The sequence below is a fragment of the Equus asinus genome, chromosome 22 (assembly GCF_041296235.1).
Source record: "Equus asinus isolate D_3611 breed Donkey chromosome 22, EquAss-T2T_v2, whole genome shotgun sequence".
NCBI lineage: Eukaryota > Metazoa > Chordata > Mammalia > Perissodactyla > Equidae > Equus > Equus asinus.
Genome location: NC_091811.1, coordinates 20,431,648 through 20,457,637, shown reverse-complemented (window position 1 = coordinate 20,457,637; position 25,990 = coordinate 20,431,648). Strand labels below are relative to the sequence as shown.

At 36.5% G+C, this 25,990-nt stretch overlaps 1 long non-coding RNA gene across 6 annotated transcripts in view; it reads right to left on the bottom strand.

Moving 5' to 3' along the window:
* LOC139041560 (uncharacterized) overlaps nt 1-25,990 on the bottom strand; it is an 80,922-nt gene that overhangs the window by 11,517 nt on the left and 43,415 nt on the right. For 3 of the 6 annotated variants that reach the window (XR_011496947.1, XR_011496945.1, XR_011496946.1), the window contains exons 2-3: nt 13,648-13,745; nt 8,281-8,516 (exon numbers count right to left, since the gene is read on the bottom strand). This is a non-coding gene — a long non-coding RNA (uncharacterized lncRNA). The remainder of the gene's footprint in view (nt 1-8,280; nt 8,517-13,647; nt 13,746-25,990) is intronic. The other 3 variants (XR_011496950.1, XR_011496948.1, XR_011496949.1) reach the window with 1 other exon arrangement.

Here is a 25,990-nt window from a genome sequence, read left to right as displayed (position 1 = left end):
GATGGTTTTTTGAAAAGATAAACATGTGCAACCCATGCCTGAGAAAGTGACTGAAATGACCATAGCAGCCACATGCAGCTGAACCTTACAACCAGCTGGCCAGGGTGACAGCCCAGCCTCCCCAGGCACCTGCACCCAGAGCAACCCTACCATAACAGAAGGACACATGTAGACCAAGCAGGGGATACTCCTGGAACATTTGGAACTGGTGACAAGAGGGAAGCACACGGCAAGGCCTCATAGGGCATCTCTTACATAAGGTCATCTCTCCACAGTGGGGAGATGTAGCTGACCTATGTAATACATAGATATAAGCACAGAGAAAGAGGCAAAATGAGGAGACAAAGGAATACATGCCAAGTAAAGGAACAGACAAAACCCCAGAAAATGAAAGAAAAGTAAACAATCTACCTGAAAAAGAGTTCAAACAAATAGTCAGAAGGATGCTCACTGATCTTGGGAGAAGAATGGATGAACTCAGTGAGAACTTTAACAAATCAGAAAATATAAAAAATAACCAATCAGAAATGAAGAATACAATACTGGAAATGAAAATTTCACTAGAAGGTCTCAATAGCAGAGTAGATGATACAGAATGGATCAGCGAGCTGGAAGAAAGACTAGAGGAAATCACCCAAGCTGAACAGATAAAAGAAAAAAAGAATTTAAAAGAACAAGAACAGTCTAAGGGACATTTGGAACAACATCAAGTGCACTAACATCCATGTTATAGGTGTCCCAGATGGAGAAGAGAGAGCCAAAGGGACAGAGAATCTATTTGAAGAAATAATAGCTGAAAACTTTCCTAACCTAAGGAAGGAAACAGACATCCAGGTACAGGAAGCATAGAGAGCACCAAACAAGATAAACCCAAAGAGGCCCACATCAGAACACATTATAATTAATATATCCAAAATTAAAGATAAAGAGAGAATCCTAAAAGCCACAAGAGAAAGGCAACAAGTGACGTACAAAGGAAACCCCATAAGGCTATCAGCTGACTTCCCAGCAGAGATCTTACAGGCTAGAAGGAAGTGGCACGATACATTTAAAGTGCTGAAAGGGGAAATACTCCCTTTCGGCCAAGAATACTCTTCCCGGCAAGGTTATCATTCAGAATGGAAGGAGAGATAAAGAGTTTCCCAAACAAGCAAAATCTAAAGGAGTTTATCACCAAGAAATCAGCATTACAAGAAATACTAAAGGGATTTATTTAAGTAGAAAATAGAAGACCACAAATAGGAATAAGAAAATCATCAAAAACAAAAAAAGCAATAAAATCACTGCCAAAGGCAAATATACAATGAAGGTAGCAGATCAAGCACCTATAAAGCTAAAATGAAGTCAAAAAGACAAAAGTACCAAAATTATCTATTTCCATGATAAGAGAATAATGGATACACAAGCACAATAAAGAGGTCAAATACGATGTCAAAAACATAGAATATAGGAGGAGGGGAGTGAAAGAAGAGAGCCGTTAGCAAGGTCAAACTTAAGAGACCATCCACTTAATATAGATTGCCATATATGTAGGTTATTGTATATGAACCTCATGGTGATCACAAACCAGAAACATATAATAAATACACAAAAAATTAAGATAAAGGAACCCAAACATAATACTAAAGAAAGCCATCAAACTACAAGGGAAGAGAGCAAGAGAAGAAAAAAGGAACAGAGAAGAACTAATAAAACACTTAGAAAAAAAATAACAAAATGGTAATAAGTACATTATTATCAATAGCTACTTTAAATGTCAATGGACTAAATGCTCCAATTGAAAGACATATGGTGACTAATTAGATACAAAAACAAGACCCATATATATGCTGCATATAAGAGACACACCTCAGACCTAAAGACACTCACAAATTGAAAGTGAAGGGATGGGAAAAGATGCTCCACACAAATGGCAAAGAAAAGAAATCTGGGGTGGCAATACTTATATCAGACAAAATTGACTGTAAAACAAAAATTGAAACAAGAAACAAAGAAGGGCAATACATAATGATAAAGGGAACAATCCAACAAGAGGATATAACACTTGTACATATCTATGCACCCAACATAGGAGCACCTAACTATGTAAAGCAATTATTAACAGGCATAAAAGGAGAAATAGACAGCAACACAATAATAGTAGGGGACTTTAACACTCCACTTACACCAATGGATAGATCATACAAACAGAAGATCAATAAGGAAACATTGGCCTTAAATGACACATTAGACCAGTTGGACTTAGTAGATATATACAGAACATTCCACCCCAAAACGAAGAATACACAATCTTTTCAAATGCACATGGAACATACTCCAGGATAGATCACATATTAGGATATAAAACAGTCTCAATAAATTTAAGAAGATTGAAATAATACCAGCCGACTTTTCTGACCACAATGGTATGAAACTAGAAATCACCTACAGGAAGAAAATCAGAAAAGCCACAAAAATGTGGAGATTACACCAAATGCTACTGAACAACGATTGGGTTAATGAAGAAATCAAATACCTGGAGACAAGTGGAAATATGACAAGCCAAAATTCATGGGATATTGCAGAAACAGTTCTAAGAGGGAAGTTTATAGCAATAGAAGCCTACCTCAACAAACAAGAAAAATACAAAAAAAATCAATTAAACTAAGAGCTGGTTCTTTGAAAAGATAAACAAAATTGGCAAGCCTTTAGCTAGACTCAACAAGCAAAAGGGAGAGAAGTCTCAAATTAACATCAGAAATGAAAGAGGAGAAATTACAACAGACACCTCAGAAATACAAAAGATTATAAAAGAATACTACAAAAACCTATACACCAACAAACTGAATAATCTAGAAGAAATGGATACGTTCTGAGAATTATACAACCTTCCAAAACTGAATCAAGATGAAGTAGACAATTCGAACAGACCAATCACCAGTAAGGAGATCAAAACAGTAATCAAAAACCTTCCAAAAACTAAAAGTCCAGGACCAGATGGCATCCCTGATGAATTCTACTAAACATTCAAAGAAGACTTAATACCTATCCTTCTCAAACTCTTCCAAAAAATTGAAGAGGAGGGGAAGCTTCCTAACTCACTGTATGAAGCTAACATTACCCTGATACTAAAACTAGGCAAGGACAACACAAAAAAAGAAAATTACAGGCCAATATCACTGATGAACATCAACGCAAACATCCTCAAAAAAACTAGCAAATCAAATACAATACATTAAATAGATCATCCACCATGATCAAGTGGGACTTATTCTAGGGATGCAGGGATGGTTCAACAACCACAAATCAATCAACGTGATACACCACATTAACAAAATGAAGAATAAAAATCACATGATCACCTTAATAGATGCAGAGAAAGCATTTGACAGGATATTGCATCCATTTATGATAAAAAAAAAACTCTGAATAAAATGTGTACAGAAGGAAAGTACCTCAAAATAACAAAGGCCATATATGACAAACCCACAGCTAATATCATTCTTAATGGAGAAAAACTGAAAGCTATCCCTCTAATAACAGGAACCAGACAAAGATGCCCACTTTCACCACTCTGATTTAGCATAGTATTGGGAGTCCTAGGCAGAGCAATCAGGCAAGAAAAAGAAATAAAAGGGATCCAATTGGAAAGGAAGAAGTGAAACTGTCATTCATTGCAGGTGACATCATGTTATATATAGAAAAGCCTAAAGAATCTACCCAAAAACTTTTACAAATAATAAATGAATATGGTAAAGTTGCAGGATACAAAATCAACATACAAAAATCAGCTGCCTTTCTATACACTAACAACAAAGTAGCAGAAACAGAAAATAAGAATGCAATCCCATTTATAACTGCAACAAAAAGGATAAAATACAGAGGAATAAACTTAACCAAAAGGTGAAAGATCTGTACATTGAAAACTATAAAACATTGTTGAAAGAAATCGAAGAAGACACAAAAAAATGGAAAGATATTCTGTGGCTTGGGTTGGAAGAATAAACATAGTTAAAATGCCCATACTCCCTAAAGCAATCTACAGAGTCAATGCAATCCCGAGCAAAATTCCAACAACACTTTTCACAGAAATAGAACAAAGAATCCTAAAATTGATATAGACCAGCAAAAGACCCCAAACAACCAAAGGAATCCTGAGGAAAAAGAACGAAGCTGAGGTATCACACTCCCTGATTTCAAAACATATTACAAAGCTATAGTAATCAAAACAGCATGGTACTGGCACAAAAAGACACATAGATCAATGGAACAGAATCAAGATGCCAGAAATAAACTCACACATCTCTGGACAGCCAATTTTGACAAGGGAGCCAAGAACATGCAATGGAGAAAAGAAAGTCTTTTCAATAAATGGCCCTGGGAAAACTGCACAGCCACATGCAAAAGTATGGAAGTAGACCATTATCTTACACCATACTCAAAAATTAACTCAAAATGGATTAAAGACCTGAAGCCATGAAACTTCTAGAAGAAAACATAGGCAGTATTCTCTGCCATTTTGGTCTTAGCAGCATATTTTCAAGTTCCATGTCTGACCTAGTGAGGGAAACAATAGAAAAAAAATAACAAATGGGGCTACATCAAACTAAAACCTTCTGCACAGCAAAGGAAACATTCAACAAAATGAAAAGACAACTTAACAATTTGGAGAAGATATTTGCAAATCATATCTCTGATAAGGGGTTAATACCCAAAATATATAAAGTACTCATACATCTCAACAAAAAAAACCCTAAAAACTCAATTAAAAAATCGGTAAAAGATCTGAACAGACATTTCTCCAAAGAGTATATATAGTTAGCCAACAGGCACATGAAAAGGTGTTCAACACCACTAATTATCAGGAAAATGCAAGTCAAAACTGCAATGAGATATCACCTCACTCCCATCAGAATGGCTATAATGAACAAGACAGGAAATAACAAATGTTGGAGAGGATGTAGGGAAAAGGGAACCGTCGTACACTGCTGGTGGGAGTGAAAAGTGGTGCAGCCACTATGGAAAACAGTACGGAGATACCTCAAAAAATTAAGAATAGAGCTATCATATGATCCAGCTATTCCACTGCTGGGTATTTATCCAGAGAACATGAAAACACTAATGCACAAAGGTATATGTACCCCTATGTTCACTGCAGCATTATTAACAATAGCCAAGACTTGGAAGCAAGCTTGTTGCCCATCAAGGGACAAGTGGATAAAGAAGATTTGGTATATATACACAAAAGAATATTACTCAGCCATAAAAAGGATGAATTTTGGCCATTTGTGACAACATGGATGGATCTTGAACATATTATGCTAAGCGAAATAAGTGAGAGGGAGAAAGTCAAATACTGTATGATCTCACTCATAAGTAGAAGATAAAAACAACAACAAACAAACACATAGAGACAGAGATTGGATCGGTGGTTACCAGAGGGGAAAGGGAGAGGGAAGAGGGCAAAAGGGGTGATTAGGCACGTGTGTGGTGATGGATTGTAATTAGTCTTTGGGTGGTGAACATGATGTAATCTACACAGAAATCAAAATATAAAGATGTACACCTGAAATGTATATAATGTTATAAATCAATATAACTCCAATAAAAATAAAGAAAGAAAGAAAACATTCTCATTTACAATAGCATCGAAAACAATAACATATCTAGGAATAAATTTGGTAAAAGACTTGTACACTGACAAATATAACACATTGATGAAAGAAATCGAAGAAGATATAAATAAATTGGAGAGATATCTCACTCACATGAATCAGAAGAATTAACATTAAACATTAAAATGTCCATATTACCCAAAGCCATCTATAGTTTCAGTGCAATCTCTATCAAAGTCTAGCAGCATTTTTCACAGAAATAGATGAAAAACAGAGATATAGACCAATGGAACAGAATACAGAGATTAAAAACAAAACCTTGGATACACAGTCAACTGATATTTGACCAGGAAGCCAAGAATACTCAATAAGGAAAGGATAATCTCCTCAATAAATGATGTTCGGAAAACTAGATAATCACGTGTAGATGAATGAAATTGGACCTCTATCTTATACCACTCACAAAAAGTAATTCAAAATTGGTTAAAGACTTGAATGTAAGACCTGAAACCATAAAACTCCTAGAAGAAAACAGGAATAAATCTCCTTGATATTGGTCTTGGCAATCAGTTTTTGGATATGACACCAAAAGTGCAAGCTACAAAAGCAAAAATCAACAAGTGGGACTACATCAAAGTAAAAAGCTTCTGCACAGCAAAAGAAAGAATCAACAAAATGAAAAGACAATCTACGAAATGGGAAAACACATTTACACATCATATATTTTTTAAGGGATTCATATCCAAATATTTAAAGAACTCATACAACTCAATAGTAAAATAATAATAATAATAACAATAACAATAATTTAAATTAAAAATGAGCAGAAGACCAGAATAGACATTTTTCCACAAAAGACATACAATGGCCAACAGGTACATGAAAAGATGTTCAACATCACTAATCATCAGGGAAATGCAAATAAAAACCACAATAAGATAGGACCTCACCCCTGTTAGAACAGCTATTGTCAAAAGATAAGAGATAAGTGCTGGCAAGGATGTGGAGAAAAGGGAATTCCAGTGCTCTGCTGATGGGGATGAAAATTGGTGCACCCACTATGGAAAACAGCATGAAGTTTCCTCAAAAAACTAAAAATAAAACACCATATGATCCAGCAATCCCACTTCTGAGTATATATCTGAAGGAAATGAAATTGTTATCTCGAAGATATATCTGCAGTGTCATGTCTATTGCAGCATTATTTATGATAGCCAAGACATGAAAACAACCTAAGTATCTATCATCAATGGACGAATGGAAAAAGAAAATGTGATATATATACACACACACACACACTTATATCTATATTGTGTATATATGTGTGTATATATATACATAATGGAATATATTCAGCAATAAAAAAGAAGGAAATTCTACCTTTTGCAATAACATGAATGGATCTTGGGGGCAATATGCTAAGTGAAATAAGTCAGACGGAGAATGACAAATGCTATATGATCTCACTATATGTAGAATCTTGGAGATATTGATCAGAGTACAAACTTCCAATCATTAGATGAATAAGTTCTTGGGATCTAATGGACAGCATGGTGACTACAGTTAAGAACACTGTATTATATACTTGAAAGTTGCTAAGAGAGTAGATCTTATTCTCATCACACACACACACACACAAATGGTAATTATGTGAGGTGATGGCAGCGTTAACTAACTCTATAGTGGTGATCATTTTCTGATACGTATGTGTATCAAATCATGTTGTACCCCTTAAACTTGAACAATGTTATATGTCAATTATATCTCAATAAAGCTGGAGAAAAATAAATCCTCTGGAAATGCCCAGAGCCTGTCAGAGTTTAGCCGTGAGAGTAATGAGGCAATCACTGAGGGCAACAACGACCGTTTTAGGGAGTCTGTGCCCAACTCTGAAGTCTTTTTGGAAGCCTTGGGGTGGAGCTTGTTTGCAAATAGCAGCCACATAAAGCCTGGTAAATTTGGGAGATCTCAGGGACCAGGCTCAAGACAGAGAGTTGGGCATAATACATTCCCCGAGATTTGTCCCTTACTATAGAGAAAGACAGACTTCCTCATTCACGTTTCATGCTACTTCTCCTTGTCCTGTTTTCTACCAATGCCTCAGACTCTGCAGAACTGTAAGTCTCACTCAAAGTCTCTTCCTCAAGAGTCTATTCTGTATTTCAGCCTCTCGTTCTTTGCCTTGCCTTTCCTGTTAAATGCTACCCTTGCATTCCTTAAGATACCTTCCAATCATAAGAGATTAATCATAAATGGTTAATACATTTTTTCTTTCATTTATATGAAATAATCTTTTCATTGGGCCAATCATCATCATAAACACAAGTAGTCACCAAGAAGCATTAGAAGCATTGCATTAGACACTAAACCTTAGACCCTACCTTCACAGAATCATTCTTTTGGATGGAAGGCATTGACTACAAAAACATTTAAAGTGTATAGTGGGGTGCAATTTAACTCATGTTGTAGATCATATGTGTATAGAAAATAAAGCTTCTTTATTTTTCAATAACTAATTGAGTCCTCATCAAGAGCACCTAGTAACCGGTCAATGCAGGGGGAAAGCAATTTTAACCCTATTCAGTCATAAAGCTGGCGAAATCCAAAAGTTGTAAGACTTTTTTTCTACCTCTCCCCAGTTCCTCTCCAAGATAGTGTCTAAAAGATTGTGATCTCCATTACTTACTGGTGGAGAAGAAGTGTCAGGGGCTTTGGTCTCAGAGTTCTTATCTTCCTTGGCCACTGTCAATCTGGCTTCTTCTCACCTGCTAGGATTCATCATTTGAGTCTTTAGCTGTCTGGTTTCTCTCAGCTTGGTTCCTTGAACAAGAAGTTCCAGGAGTCCTCTCTGGCTGACTCTGGCTCACCTCAGCTCTTTCCATATATCTATGGAGAATATAACTTTAAAAGTGCCCCCAGGACCTGAGAGAGAGAGAGATAATGGTTAATCTAATAAAGAGACTAAAATCATGTTAGACAATGATAGAAATTGTTAGTGCTTGAAACATTGAAAATTAAGAAGTTACAAATATGAAAGTTATTATTACTCATGTGTTCAATAAGTATTTATTGAACACTTACCAACCTAGTTTCCAGACATATAACAAAATCTTCAACTTTATGAAATTCATGTTCTAATGGGCATAGAGTGTAAACGAAACAAGCAAGTAAATTTTATATTTGATAGAAGATAAATTCTATGGGAAAAATTCAAATAGAGAATGAAAGAGTTGGAAATTTAAATAGGGTGGTCAGTGAATGTCTTACAAAGAGAGTAAAATTTGAGCAAAGACTTAATGGAAGAGAACCAACTATATGACACTCGAAGAACATTACAGTCATAGAAAGTGACACCAATAATAGAAAATACCTATGGAGTGCTTACTATGTTTCAGGAGATAGATGAGAGATAGGTAGGTAGGGAGATAGATAGATAGATAGATAGAAATATAGGTAGAAAGATAGATAATAGGCAGATAATATAGATAGATACAAAGATAGATGATGATAGATAAATACATAAATTTCCTTAATTATTACAGCAATAAGATAGGTATGTATTCTTATCACTGTTTTTATTCTTTTTGTTTTGTTTTTTACAGCTGTATTGAGATATCATTGACATATAACATTGTGTAAGTTTAAGGTGTGCAACATGCTGATTTGATACACTTACATTGCAAAATGATTATTATTGTAGAATCAGTTAACATCACCATCACGTCACATAATTACTATTTCTTTTTTGTGGTTATCACTATTTTTCAAATGGAAAAACTGAACCTAGGAAGGTTAAGTACCTCAGTCAGTAAGATCCCACAGCCAGTAAGATATGGAATGAGAATTCAAATCAGGCAGTCTGACTCCAGATCCATGTCTTTTAACTACTACACTATTCTGCCTCTCAAAGGCTCTGAGATGAAAGCTTGCCTGGAATCTTCTAAGAAGACAAGGAAACCAGTGTGGTTGGAACAGAGTTAATAAAATAAGAGCAGTTGGAGAAAGAGAACAGAGGAAAAATTTAGGTCAGATTGTGTAGGGCCTTGTAGATCACTGTAAGGATTTGACTTTTTACTCTGAGTGAGATGGGGAGATTTTCAAAACAGGAGTGACACGATCTAATATGTTTCTTAGAAGGATCATACTAGACACAAAATTTGGAAGAAAATAAAGTTTCAAGTGTTTACACTTTTTGGCTTGAAAGTAGTCAAGGTCAGAAATGAATACAAGTATTACAAAGCTAGATTAAGTGGCCCTTTTTAAGCTATGAACAGAATACCCAGTTGAAAGTAATTTGTGACCAGCAATGGAACATAAGGTAAGTGGGTGAGTTCAGGGATCGACACATTTTCATGAAGTCAGAGGGGAAAAGGAAACCAAAAAAAAAAAAAGATTTTGTCTTGACAAATTAATTTAAAGGAATTTACAGTAGAATTTATTAATGGTAGCATGAGGAAGAATCAAATTTTATCATATAAACTCTGAAAGGATAGGTAGAGAGTCAAATTGACATTGAGAATAAGAGAAAATAGGGAGGATATAGCCATCATTCAATAAATGAAGTTAAAGTAACACATTATGGAGTAGTTTGTTAACTGTAATAGCTGGAAGAGTTGGAGGGTCTTTGACATCTGGGGCAGGAAATGGAAAATAGTTTATTTAGATACTTAAGTATTAAAAATAAGAGTAAAGACAAAGACAATAGAACAATATCAGTGAGAAATCAGAGATAGAGATGGCTACCACTTGGAAAGATGTGAGGGAAAGCAGCTATATGATAATTATTAAAGAAATTACTATTCATGCTTTTTACAGTTGAGAAAGATATTGAGGGAAAATTTTTGGAAATATATTTTTCCTTATAAATATTCTTTCACAAGGTAATTCTGAAATATCAGATGGGATACTTGAGTGGAGAGCCTAACTCAAAATCAATTTATAAGCACAATGTCAGGCACAACAGGGACCAGATAGCCCTTATGTTTGATTCACTACCCTCTCACTTTTGCAAATGATTTTTTTGTCTCAACCATAGAGCTATACCAAATGGAAATAACTCTCTTTGGTATCTTGAATTCTTCATTTCTCTTTTCCGTAAAATAAATGGAATAAAACCTAATGCTCTAGCCTTGTTATCAAGAGAGCGATGAGTTTACAAGCTTCAGTATAGTACACAGAACTGCTATTACTAAATTCTGTTCACTCCATTAGTAATTCAAATAACTTCTAATTTGGTCACCACTCACATTACCTAAAGAAAGTTTCAGATTTTTCTGCTCACTTCTTCTATGAAAGAAACAATGCTTTCGGACCTTGAAAACCCATCATTTCCCCCCACAAACCATAAAACTATCTCCAAGTTATCTTATTCTTCCAGCCTTCTTTCACATGAAATCATGCTATCTCTAGGATATGGGGAATTTCTACCTTTTACAAAGACTCCCCTCTCCTCAAAGAATGAGGGCTCAGCAAATTATTTCCAAAGTTCTACATTTCTTAGGAGACAGCAAAGTAGAAAAACTGAGAATTTGCTCTCCGGAGTCTCACTCAGGCACCGTGAAATGAGAGAATGCTTTTTCTTAACTAAATTATTATTTTCTCTTATTTTATTGGCTTTAGGAATGTCAGCGAATCCATATGTTCCTCAATTTGACTTATAGAATAGAATACCTGGAAATAATATGCAAAGTCTGGAGCCAATCTCTGAAATAATGCGGAGTTATTTCCCTGAGATCTGCATCTGGGAGTTGGTGGTAGTGGAGTAAGTAACGTCACTCTCCTCCATTTACTGTGGGTGAGAGGATGTGGATCCTCCAGTATTTTTGACTCTAAGAAGATCTTTCTAAAAAGTTCTAAATAATTGTCTTAACCTCTTACCTTTAGGGACAGACTTAAGAAAATACTTTTATTGTATAGGTTCACTAGTACAGTTGTCTCAAGAGCCGAGCAATTCTAAAATCATTATTCCTGAGACTGCCAGAAATAGACGTGGGAGCTAAAAATATCCAAATGCTATTCTGCTTAATGCCATGCAGGCAGACTTCCATAGACAAGATTGGAACAAGCACATAAGCAAATCAGGCTACATAAATATAATGGTCTATTTGCTGGACCATGATTCTTACATATGCTTGTTTAAGTGATTGTACAATAGTGAGGGTAGTTTAAGAACCAAACTGAGTCACATTCAAATATTTCTATTTAAGAAACTCACGCGTGTGATGTGGTCATAGTTGACAAGGGAAAGAGGCACCGTTTAGTGCCTTTCATTTTCCTAACTCAGTCCCTGATACATAATCCAGTGCTCACATGTGCACTCATTTGGGAACCCTTGAGTGGATTCAGGTTCTTGACAATATCTTTAGACATATTGATTCTCTCTTGAGAAAAGATGTTTCACCACTTAATTTCTGTTCTTCATATCACCATCCTCCCCAGCTCATCAGCTATGGCTGAAGTAGGAATAATAGTCTCCAATACCATCATGGAGTGCAAGGCAAGGGCCCTCTGCCTGCCCAGTGACACTGGCCTTGGTCTTTTCCAATTGCCTCTCTCCCAGCTTTCTGGCTCTTCTTTGTGGCACTCACAACGCCCTACTCAGTGATACGTGGAGAGGCCTTCACACTCAAAGCCACCATCCTAAACTACCTTCCCAAGTGCATCCAGGTAAGGAAAATGAGGGTGAATGGAAGGGTGGATAGAATGAAAGACTCCTTTGGTCAGTTAGCTCCTAATTCTGTTCCTAAGACTATGGCTAATTCTAGGAATAATGTGCTAGCACTGCAAATAAATAGTGCTAAACAAGGTAGGACATGATCAGATAACACAATGACATATATTCTACACCACGGTGTAGCTCCATGGTGATGGAACCATGGCTGTCCAACTCACATATCTTTTTTTAAATTTCCTGAATTTTGCAGAATCCTCTGCCACAGGACAAGCTTTTTGCCAGGAAAATTCTTGATGCTTGCACAGAACTCAGTTTTCTTAATTCCATGAATGTCATTCTTCAAGCCTTCATCTCAAAACTCCCAGGATATACTTTTAACTTCTCTAATATCATTTATCTCTTTGTAAATTATGCCATAGTTTTGTGTATAGATTATCCCTTTTCTAACAAAATATCCTCAAGGTCAAGAACCTCTTATATACCCATCATAATTTGCTATGCTTTGCACAGAGTAGATATGTAATGTGTCAGAGGAAGTGGGAGAGGGAGGATGGAATAAAGTCAGGAAGAAAATGTACATAGGAGGTACGAACCAGCAGGTAGTGCTCCCAGGCGCAATGTACTATTGCTGCTTTTCCCTTCCCTCCACTGATGCTACATCTGTAGATTTCTGCAATTTACCCTAATGCAAACATGAGATCCTCCTAGTAAATAATCAGTCTTTATTTGTATCATTGCCATTTTATGCTTCTCAGAGCATGCATGAACTTGTACATCATAGAGGTTTTTTTCCAAATTCTAATTTAGGGCATCATTTCACACATGGTTCCAATTCCATGCATTTGTGTCTCTCCATATTCTGATAATTTCCATCTCCCTGTCTCACCTGTGGATCATAGGTCAATGTGAAACTGAAAGCCTCTCCAGCCTTCCTAGCCTCACAAAATGAAAAGGGAAAAGAATCCTATCGCATCTGTGTAAATGACCAGCAGACCTTATCTTGGACAATAACTCCTAAAACTCTGAGTGATATTCCCCAAAAAGTTCGCCGACCAACAAGGGTAATGGTTATCTGAACACTACTAACATCGTATTCTCTTTTGCTTCCCACAAACATAATTCCATAAAGTTAATTTTTTTTCTTCTTTTGATTTCTATCCACAATGCTCTCCTCCCCTGCTCCCACTGGATCTTGGCCCCACAATCACTATGCTTGGGCATTGGTTACTCAGTGTACAACAGCTTTGGGGTTTTTTCAGCTTTATTTCCTATTCCAGCTAGTTATAAGGTTAATGTGCAGCCCTTCGAGATAGTTACAGAGCATAGGGTCATTTTCAGCTATTTGAGATAGCTTGAACACTTATCAAGACGAATACTCACTTTTTTGACATTCTTTGTTTCAGGAAATGTGAACGTCTCAGTGAGTGCAGAAGCAGTGCAATCCCTAAAGCTGTGTGGAAATGAGGTTGCTGAGGTCCCTGAGATGGAGAGGGAAGACATGGTCATTAAAACCCTGTTGGTGGAGGTCAGTCAGTCTGGAACACTTTGACATATTTTTCTGAGTCCTTATCAACAGTAACAATAAAAAACCGTATGGCCAGCCTTGAGGCAAGAAAGGATAATTAATATCATGCTCACATAATCTATCTGATAAAACTAATGGAATTTCCTATTCTAAAAGTATTATAAGAAATCCTGCTAGCTAACTTTGTTAGCTTATTGTAAATAGCTTTTTTCATAAATTACTTGAGAGCTATTCCCTTTTTTTGATTTCCACTTCTCTCCTAAGATTCATATATTTCTCACACCAATACTTTTGATTCTCTGCCCTTATTATCCCTCATTTTGGATACTGAGCCCAAAAGAGTGGGTTAATATAGCTTGGGCAGTACAGACAAGACTAACACTGGGGCTTGCTTGGTTCTCATTTAGCCTTTACTCCATAGCCCATTAGCTGCTCATTACCCAGGAAGGACATAGAAGTTTAAAATGCCACAGGACTAGGTAGAAAAAGAGCAGAGTCATAAGTTTCAATCATAGTAATGTTCTCCAGCATGGTTGATGATGAAATATATGGCACTTTGTAGTCATCTTACTTAAGAAATGGTTTTTAATGGTAAAAAAACCCACTTAAGATTGGAACTTGATCATATCATCAAGAAACAGTTGTAGCTTTTAAACTGCATTGGCACATTAGTATTAGTTCTGTTTCCATAGTGTAAATGATACTGTTTTTGTCATTTGAGAAGGACTAATTTAAAGAATAAAATCAGAGAATTATACAATTAAATTGGAAGACTATAGATCCCCACCAGTTCCTAGCCTCCTTTTAGAGAGCCTTTATTCATAGCAACACAAAACCTGGTAAAGTGAGTGGGTCACATATGGAAGTCACATAGTGCCAAGAGGAGCTGGACAATTAAAGATAACTTGTCTTAAGTCAAAATTCTTATTCCTTGGACCCAGGGTTCCTCAAGGAGATATAATATTATTACTGTTAAACATAATAATAACAACAAAAATAACTGCTCACATGTACTGAAATTTAATATGTTGCAGAGGCTGTTCTAATACATACATGTTTTACATTTATTATTTCATTGAATTATCACATAAGCAAGTTAGACTATAAAGAGGTTAGTAATTTGTCCAAGATACATAGCTAGTAAGTTTCAGGGCCAGTACCATATCTGGGCAGTGTGACTCTGAAGCCTCACTCTTAACCTCTACATTATATTGCTGTAAAAGATGTCATTCTTTCATATGGGCTATCTGTTTCCAAAGGTAGTCAACTAACTAAGCAATTCTCCCTGAAGCTCCCACTAAATGTGATCAAAGAATCTTCCAGATCCTCTTTCTCAGTTTTGGGTGAGTTATCTTGAACCTAAGGAAACTTGGGACAAAAGAGCTGCCATCACACTTCATATCTATATATTTGTATTCTAAATATCAACTTAATGATAATGTCTATTTCTATTAGGATCTTGGAAGGTTCTCTCTCTAAATATAAATTTTCCCTTGCCTAAATGATAGAGTGCATGACTCCAAATAAGAAAATTTTCTTTAAGATGTTGGTTACTTATGAACTGAAATTACTCTGACATCTATTCTTTTACATTCCCCAGAAGACAGACAGGTTCTGCTATGCAAAATATACAGAATATCCTCCTGATGCCCTATGGCTGTTGAGAGCAAAACATGGTCCTATTTGTTCCTGACATCTATGTCTTAAACTACCTGAATGAAACCCAACAGCTGACTCCAGAGATCAAGTCCAAGGCCATTGGCTATCTCATCATTGGTAAGGGACACAAAGTTTATTACTCTAATGAAACTTTTCCCAATTAAGCTTGGGTTCTATCACCAGACATTAAGATAATGATGGTGAATTTTGTGGAAATGACAATTTTCCTACCACATAATAGAATGTCGTGTTTTGACATATCCATAAAACTATGGCAAACACCACATACAGGAGACCATAAAATGCCAGTGATTCCTGGATGCATCAGCCTACACATGTAGGTGAGCTGCCTTTCTATAATGCTTCTTAACCTAATTGAACCTTTCATTCCAGAGACATTCCATTACAAGAGACAGTTGAACTACAAACACTGAGGTGGTTCTTACAGAACCTTTGGGGATTAATATGGCAGGAACAAGGGCAATACATCTAAGAAAAGAAAATCTATTCTGAGTTTCAACTATGAGTTCAAAACATGTACATATATTAGCCTATTTAATTCTTACAACAATCCCATGAAGTGAGAGCTATTAGCTTCATTTTACAGAGGACGAAACAATATTCAGAGTGACGGAAATAAATAAATATCTCTGGTATAAACAACTAATAAGTGGTAGAGCTGAGAACACTTTGAATTTGATTCTTTTTGTATCCAATACACCAAGCTTCTCTTCCTTGTCATGTTGCTAAGGGAAGATTATAAGTTTAGGATTTGCCCTCTTAAATTGTTGCTTAGCACAGAGAGATGATAGAAACAGACTAGAAAAATGGCAGCCATTATTTACAGAGCGTACTTTACCACCTTCTAATAGATGACTTTCTGTTTCTATCTACTTATCTATCTACCTACCTATCTATCTATCTATCTACCTAAAGTCTGACCACACAGGAAAACAAGAGCAAATTGATGACCCAGAAAGTGGTGGAGGGCAGGGTGACATGAAGGGAAATATTTACTGAAGCAAGTCCTTAAAAGAAGTTAATCCATTAAAGTATTAGCTACAGAAGAGAAGGTAAGAAATCTGTTAAAAGAAATAAGTACAGAAAGTCCAGAATGTGCAAGAAAATATCTTAACCACCCAAGAAAACCAGGAGAAAACCTGAATCTCTAAAGTGATGAAGAAATGCTTTAGGAAGCAAGGACCAGTTCGTAATGCATTTAACATGTCGCAGCAAAACAAAAAGAATATATAAGCATCTGGGTTAACAGAAAAAGGCTCCAAACTCTCAGTAATAGCTCATTGACTCTCATGAGGGTGCACTCAGGGGAAAGGAAATCTATGTGTGCCAAACAGACCATGAAGGTGCTGCATGGAAACAAATGGTCTCATCACCCCACCCTTCTTTACCCTTCAGGCTTATGGCCTTTGTACTGAAGACTTTTGCCCAGACTCGAGTCTTTGTCTTTGTCCATGAACCACACATTACCCAAGTCCTCACTTGGCTCTCCCAGAAGCAAAAGGACAATGGCTGTTTCAGGAGCTCTGGATCACTGCTCAACAATGCTGTTAAGGTGAAGTGTCCTGAATACTTATCCTGAACCTCATGATACATCAATATTAACATTCTTCCAAGGGTGAGGGGAGAAAGAAGGCAGAGAGAAATTGCAAAGATGAAGTCCTGGGTAATATGAGAGCACATCAGAGAAGTATTAAACCTGAAAATTATAGAGAAGAAAGAAATGGCACTTGGCATGAAGATGTTAGAGACAGATACTGAGAAGAGTTTCCATGGAACAACAGAAGAGACTATACTAATATTTGGTAGAAGGGGCCGGCTCCGTGGCCGAGTGGTTAAGTTCACGCGCTCCGCTGCGGGGGCCCAGGGTTCGAATCCTGGGCGCGGACATGGCACCACTCGTCAGGCCATGTTGAGGCGGCGTCCCACATCCCACAACTAGAAGGACCTGCAACTAAGATACACAACTATGTACCGGCGGGGGGTAGGCGGGGGTTTGGGAAATAAAGCAGAAAAAAAAAAAAAGGAAGATTGGCAACTGTTGTTAGCCTAGGTGAAAATCTTTAAAAAAAAAAAAAATTGGGTAGTAGAATTAATCAAAATATCCTTTCTCTCTCTTTCTGTCTCTCTCTCTCTCATTTACAGGGAGGAGTAGAAGATGAAGTGACACTTTATGCCTATGTTACTGTTGCTCTTTGGAGAGTCCTCTTCCTGTCACTGTAAGATCTACATCAATCCCATTTCCTACTATGAAAACTACAGACTTGATGTCTGGAACACCACCTTACTAAAAAGTGAAGTCTCAACTTTTCTTTTGCTCCATGATGAGGCGTTTCTCAGCTAGATGAGCTCTCTGGTCTACCCATTAAGGGGAATTTGTACTTGTCCAATAATGCCTTTGGACTATATTCCAAAACTAGTCCTAAAAACACAGTTTTCTAGATTTATTCTTTAAGACTTAACCATAAAGTTAAGAGATTTAAAATATTTTTCAACTTAAATATAAAGAATATGTGACTGTCTATCTGGCTGGCTGAAAACCATGAATGACATCTGTTAAGCAATATCCAGCTCAGGACTTGCTCCGTCCTCTATCTACCCTGGTCTGATACCATCAACTCTTTGTACTTACAGCACCCTGTTGTTCACAATGCTCTGTTCTGCCCGGAATCTGCATGAAAGTCAGCAAAGGAGGGGACCCCTGGGACCCACAGCTACACCAAGGCATTGTTGGCCTATGCTTTTGCCCTGGTGGGAAATCAAGATAGGAGGAGAGAACTATTGAACTCTCTTGATGAGGAAGCTGTGAAAGAAGGTGAGAGCAAACAGTTAAAATTTTCTCCTTCTACTTACACTGATTCTACAAAAAGAGTAGGAATATATTCCCGCTGAAAACAGCAAGCTGTATCTGGAATTCCTCAGCCAAGTCATATATTGTGAGATCAGAGCACTTCTTATAAAAATATCTTCTCTGAGATTACATACATTACATAGAGTATAACATAATAGACATAATGCTGAAGGTAAATTATTAAATTTTATTCCTACCTGCTAAGACCAATATCTTAGACAAATATACGTATGTATGTATACTTTTTTTCACATAATGTCTGCTTACATATTTGGATGCAAAGAGGTACAACAAAAAGGCATACTAAAGGAAGTGCAGTAACATTTTCAAAGTGATTTTATTTCTCCTTGCCAGAGAGATTATCACAAAAGATCAGTAGGTAGGTTTTATATTCCAATTTATACTCCAATTCCCTGGAAATATCATAAACAATAAGAGAACTCTGTCACTTTTCTCTTTCTACCAATCCAATTAAAATAACATTTGAGAGATTGATAAGAGTATTATTCTATTCTTCTTCCTCCAACATTTTCCACCTTAGTCCCACAAGACTAGACCAAGTTTAGCATGGAAGTGTGAGCTAGTAAGTTTTGGGAGCTTATGACAGAGAGGACCTTACTTCATCTCTATATTATTTTCAGCTCCATACAATATGAACTTGTATTCACTTATTATCTACCAACAGTTATGATTCTCTCCTTTTTCTCACCCTTAAGACTACTCAGTCCACTGGGAGTGACCTCAAAAATCTGAGGCACCAGCAAGGCATTTTTACCAACCCCGGGCTCCCTCTGCTGAGATGAAGATGATGTCCAACGTGCTCCTTGCTTACCTCAAGGCCTACTACCCCCCCAACCTCAGAGGACCTGACTTCTACAACACACATTGTGAAGTGAATCACAAAGCAACGGAATTCCTATGGAGGATTCTCTTCCACCCAAGTCTGTGGTTCCCAAATAGTCTTCTCCTCTAGTTTTACTTGGCAGATAGGAAGTTTGAAAAAAGAACAGTTACAAGGAAAAGAGAAGAGAAATCATTAAATATTGGAAGAGTTATTTGGAAATATTTGAGTAAAGTGGGAATATAAAGGAAAGAGACCAAAGACATTCCCCAAAAACTGTTTTCACAGAGCCCCATGTTAACATCCTGTCAATTTGGCTACTTATGTTAAACATCTTTCCTCACAGGTTAATTAGGGATTCAAAGTACATGGGCGTGAAACAATAAAACAACAATGCAAGAAAGACAGACCATGTTTAAGTACCAAATTGACTGATATGCACTAAAAAATTTGGCAATGATAAAATCAATGTGAGCTGGAATCATCAAAGATGCCAGGGGTCTAGTGTGTTACTTGAATATTGAAGCATGGTGGAAATCCTGACCTGAAAATACTTGGCTTCCTTCTCTTCATGGAAAGCCAGATGATTTTTCACAATCAAAACATAATGATGTAGAAGATAGTCTCTAAAATGTGATTGCTTTCCCTGTCTTTTATATATCCAATGCATCCTGGCTATTTAATCATGAAGATGATTTATAGGAATCCTAGCCCTCACATTGTTGGGAGAATAAACATTTTTCCCTTACTACAATCTGCTCTAGTTCTCTAATTTTTTGAGTTCTCTAATTTTCTTCAGCTTGAAAGATACAGCCATGTGAGCAGGACAGAAGTGAGCAATAATCATGTCCTCATTTATGTGGAATGGGTGAGAGCTTTGGCATTTGGGCTGAGACCAATATATGTCAGTGGTCTTTGTAAGTAGAGCTTCTCACTAGAAAACAAGTAATATGAGGAAAGCAATAATTAGTAGCAGCCTTCCAGAAGGTTCCTCTATTCCAAAGAGGGTAAAAAAGAAATCTCCTTTTAAATCCATGGAATGTTCTGCTCTCCTTTTAATTATGTTAAAATTGGAATAAGAGTATTTCTATGAAATTTCAAGTAGAAAAATCAATAGAATAAATGTTTTATCATGTCTATCTGTTATTTTAAAGTCCCCCCAAGAAGAATAAATATACCACACTAGTTGATTAATGATAGAGTTAGCATTCTAATACATCACTATATAAAATAAAATAAAATGTAGATCTAGTGAATATCTTCAAATCTGACTATAAAGCAAATAGAATGTTTTATCAAGCCACACACAAAAAGAATAGTTCGATATTATAATTACAAATGGTACAAAACCAAGTCTCTGCATCCTAGAAAACATTCACATAGGCCCAGAAAGTTAACCTCATACAGAGGACTGCAAGAGAATATGACCGTCACAGCTGTTTAGGAGAATGTCTAGGGGATTCTATTCACTGTGAAGCATTCCCAAAGGTTGCATTCTAAAACCATCTTGACATCCACCAATATTTGCTCACCTAAAAGACACAGGTGCATAAGAGTCAGAGAACAATAAAGAATATGTTTTATTCAAGGAAAAGAGAAGGAGGATTTCCAGCCTCTTGATTACTCCCACTTTTCCTTTTAGGTGACAAATGAGACACTAAGCTTTTCCTTAACAGTTCTGCAAGACATCCAAGTAAGAGACCTAAAGCCACCAATTATTAAAGTCTATGATTATTATAAGACAGGTAAATGAGAGAAAACTGAGACAAGTAGTCTCAACCCAGAGCCAAAGAATAGACTTTATTGTGACAATAGATCCTGATTTTAGACCATTCAGTCAATATTGTGTTTGTTTCTTTCCTCTAAGATGTATACTGTAGAAACTACCTACAGAACAAATTTATCAATTAACATTTATTGAGTCAGAAACTTAAGAACTTAAAAAGAAGGATAATATCTGATCACTGCTCTCAAATATTTGAGACATAGAGAGCAAAATACACATGAAAAGATAATATAACAAGGAAAGGCAGTTAATGACAAATGAGTGTTAGTGAGCTAAGTGATAAGAAGCTGGGGAGCTGAAAATGGCACAGAGGGCTGGTGCTCCAGAAGGACAAACAGAGGAAGAAATATCTGAGGTGGATCCTGAAGAGTGGATACAATTTTTAGAGTAAGTAGAAGTAGGAAGTGTTTCAGGCTGGAGCAATAATCGTCGAAAAGAGACTGAAGAAGCAAGCTGCACAAAGTGAATAGAAGTAGAGAGTTCATGGAAGAGAGAACTACAAGTTAATGCAACGATGGTCATCTTCCTAAGACTGTAAAGTTTTAACAGCTGCTATCTGAACAGGATTCAATCCCCCTCCTCAACCCCAGAGAAAAAGAATATAGATATTTTCACTATCCTGTTCAACTCTGGTCTATTTACATGAAGTTGACAATCCTGATATGATGTACTTTTCTCCAAAAGTAAAGTGAACAGACTTAATATGGCCTCTGGTTCATAAATTTTTTTGTTTCTCCCTTCACCCAATGTTTTCTCAGATGAGTCTGCTATTGCTGAGGACATCGCCCCCTGCAGCACAGGTAAGAGGTCACGTGCCATGACCAACATCATACTCCATTAACTTTGCTCACTATAGCATTCTTTCAAATTTAAAATTCTATACAGGTCTTTTCCTAGACCTGAGACAATTCATGTGACACGTTCTCACACAAAGAGAAAACTCTGGAGGAGAGCACTTACTTTGTGGGTGAACTCTCCAATTTCAGATATTCACTCCATTATCAGAAAAGTCAATATGTTTTGTTTATTTGTTTGCTTGTAGGATAACTATCACTAATAGGAAACATTTCACATCACAACTAATTGCTTTCCTTCAGCTCAAGAGTCAACTAATTATGATTCTCCTGCCAAATCTAGACCAACATCTATTTTTGTAAATAAAGTTTTATTGGAACAGAGCCACACTCATTATATTACTATTTTCTGTGGTTGCTTTCCTGAGTTGAGTAGTTATGACATAAACCAAATGGTCTGCAAAGCCTGAAATATTTACCCTGTGGCCTTTCACAAAAAAAAGTTTGCTGACCCCTACTTTAACTCACTTTGCTGCTCAGACTCAACTGAGGGAATATTACTGAAGATATTCCACAATCTTCTTATGTTTCTCTTCTCTTCAGAGTGTGGAAATGTTTGAGGACCATATTTAGGCTACATATTTTGCTGGTTTCTCTCTTTTATATTTCTGTTTAGAAGAAATAGAATTGTCTCTGTAAAAGAGACATCAAGAAGGCTTATTGAATAAATACATGTTTCTGGTCAAGCTATCATTTATTCCATCATTCATTCATCAAATATTAATTATATGTTTGCACAATGAGTTATATTGTTTTAAATAATGTGAAGGCTACAGATTTGTAACATATCTGCTTGTATTCCAGCTGTGAATATAACATACAGCGTCAAATAGAGAATAATTGAAAATAGTTTGTGTTCTGAGAGTTCTTAGGAAAAAAAATCATTCATTGGTCTAGGGAGCCTTCACTTAGGAGCTAGAGAGAAAAGTAAGTAGTATTTATTAGTAACTAGGAAGGCATAAATAATTCTTAGAGGAAACAAGAAACATTCATCTTCACCCTTAAGCTAAGACATCAGAAATGAACTTCACAAGAGAGCAAAGTGATAGGAGTTGAAGAGTGTGTTGCAGACAGGCAGTACTGTGCAGTGGTTAAAGTCTAGACACTGGCGTCAGATGGCCCAGATTCAAATCCTGACTCCATCTCTGCCCCACCAGCTCGTGACTAGGGCGGTTACTTACCTTTTCTGCTTCAGCTTTCTAAAAATAAATGGGGATAATAACAGACCCTAACTCAAGGTATTGTGATGAGGATAAACTATTCTCACAGAAGAGAAAAAAGAGAAACAGTTGTAACAAGCAATGGTTCCTAAAGCGTTGGCTCAGATGAGATGCATATCACTTCCACTTACATTCTATTGGCTAAAGCAAGTCACATGACCAAGCCTGACTTCAGTAGGTAAGGTGGGGGCAGGGTGACTCTTCCCACAGGGAAGCACACAAGCCACGTAGCAAAGTAAAGAAATACATAGTTCTCTTACAGCAACAACAGTAGAGAATTAAGAAAAATAATACAATCCCACCCAGAGGTGAAGTATAGATACAACTTAATCTATCTTGTTGTCCCAAGAGCTTTTATTAAGTAGTTCATCTTTAACACACTAATTTGAAAGGGCACTTTTATCCCACGCTAAATTCCCACGTTTTGGTATTTCTGGAACTTCCAGTCTGTTTCTTTGGTCTCTCTGTGTATTCATGTGCCAAAACCACACTGTTTTAATTATTAAGAGTTGATGTTTTAATATCTTATAGGACTAGTTTCCACTTACTGCATTTATTTTTCTGAGTTTTCTCAGCCAGGTCCTTGTTTATTTTTCTGTGAACTTTAGAATCAGCTTCCCTCCTTAAAACAAAAGTTGAATATTTTCCTGGAATCTCATCAAATGTGTACACTAACTTAGGTAGAATTGTCAGTTTTTTTAGGTTGTTCTCTTATCTAAGAACAGGGTGTGTTTTTCGTTTTATTTTTAATTTTCATTTTTTCAAGTCTTCTTGTGTGTGTTTCAGTGCTATTTTAAAGTTCTTTTTTCACATGGAATATATACATTTCTTGTTCTATTTTTTTCTAGGAATTTCTTTGTGTTCTTATTGAAAATGTTTATTTAGCCTTTTATTAAATATAAGTTGTCCATAAAATTATTTATTATATACTTCTCTTTGATTAAGATATAGCATATATCATTAAGTACACAAATATTAAGGGCCAGCTTGATAAATTTTTATTTATGATAAAACCTTAGAGAACATTTCCAGAATCCCAGAAAGGCTCTCACATGCCCTCCTCAGTCAATACTTACCTCCACACACAGGATAACGAATATATTCTGACTTTTATTGCCATAGATTAGTTTTGCCTATTTAAACTTCAAACAAATAGAATCATACAGAATGTATTCTTTTTGTCTCTGGGTTTTTTCACTCAGTATCATGCCTGTGAGATGATTCCATGTTATCGAGTGCATCAGTAGTTTGGCATTTTTCATTGCTGAAGATATTCCATTGTATGAACATTATACATTTTCCCATACTACAATTGGTGGATATTTGGGTTGTTTTCTCTCTTTTTTTGGCTATTACAAATTAATCTGCTACAAACATTCTTGTCTTTTAGTGGACATATGCCCACATTTTTCTTGAGCAGAATTGTTAGGTCACAGGCATATGTTAATCTTTACTAACACTGCAAATAGTTTTTGAGAGTGGTTGTACCAATTAGCTCTGTCACAAGCAGTGTATGAGAGTTTATGTGGCTCCACATCCTTATCAACACTTGGGTCACCGTGTGTGAAAATTCAGCCATTTTTCTATGCTTATAGTGGTATTTCATTATAACTTTAATTTGCATTTCCTAATAACTAATAATATGGAGCACCTTCTTATATATTTAATAAGCATTTGGATATTCTGTTATGAAAATGATCCATTAAAGTTATTTTTACCTTTTTTTTTTAGGTTGTGTGTTTTATTTCTTCCAAATTTGTAGGAGTTTCTTTATATATTCTGGATATACATTGTGGCAAAATATATGTATTATTAGAAACTTTTCCCTTGCCTTTTTACTGTCCTAATGAATCCAGATGAATAAAGATTCTTAATTTTAATGATGTTCAATCTACCAATTTTTCCTCTGTGGCTAATACCATAGGCTTTAAATTCTTCCAGAGATGGTCTGCTATTGCCTTGTATTTAGAATGGTGCCTGATGTTCCCATTGCCACCCTCTGCTTTCACACTTTTGTCTCTCTCTTAGCAGTAGACTCTAATTGTTTATGACTCTGTACTAGGCTCATGATGTCCTGGTCCAGCTCAGTCTTCAACAGGCTCTATTTACCTGAGCCTCAAGGGTGAGGCTCTCAGCATTCCTTTCCTTCCTCTCTGTGACAGTCGAACTCTGCTTTGTATCTGATGACCTTGGGTATGATCATCCCTCCTCCAGCAGTGGCATATCTCCATTATATGTGCAATTTCCCAGGCCCAGAAGGGTTTCCTATCCCTCCCCTATGGGGGGAGGATTCTTCTTCCTATCCTTCCCAGAGCAACAATGAGTCTTTGCCTGTGCCCTGGGAGGTAGGAGCCTCTCTTGCAAAAGCATGATTTTTGCCTGGGCACCGGGAGGAGAGCACTTGCTGCCCTCCCCTAGAAGCCCAGACTAACTGTACATGGCCCACCCCAAATGACCTATGCCTATACCACATTTTCTTTATCCATTCACCTGTCATTGACTACTTAGGTTGTTTCTATATCTTGGCTATTGTGAGTAATGCTGTAATGAACATGGCATTACAGATATCTATCCAAGATAATGATCAATTTCTTGGGTATACTCAGAAGTGGGTTTACTATATCATATAGTAGATCTATTTTTAATTTTTTGAGGAACCTCCATACTGTTTTCCATAGTCCACTGTATGTCTATACCACATTTTCTTTATCTGTTCTATTGTCAATACACATTTAGGTTGTTTCCATGTCTTTGCTATTGTAAATAATGGTGCAATGAACATGGGAGTGCAGATATATATTTGAGATCCTGGTTCCAATTCTTTTGGAAATATACCCAGAAGAAGGATTGCTGGATCATATGATAGTTTTATTTTTAATTTTTTGAGGAAACTCCATACTGTTTTTCATAATGGCTTTACCAATTTACATTCCCATTAACAGTGCACAAGAGTTCCCTTTTCTCCTCAT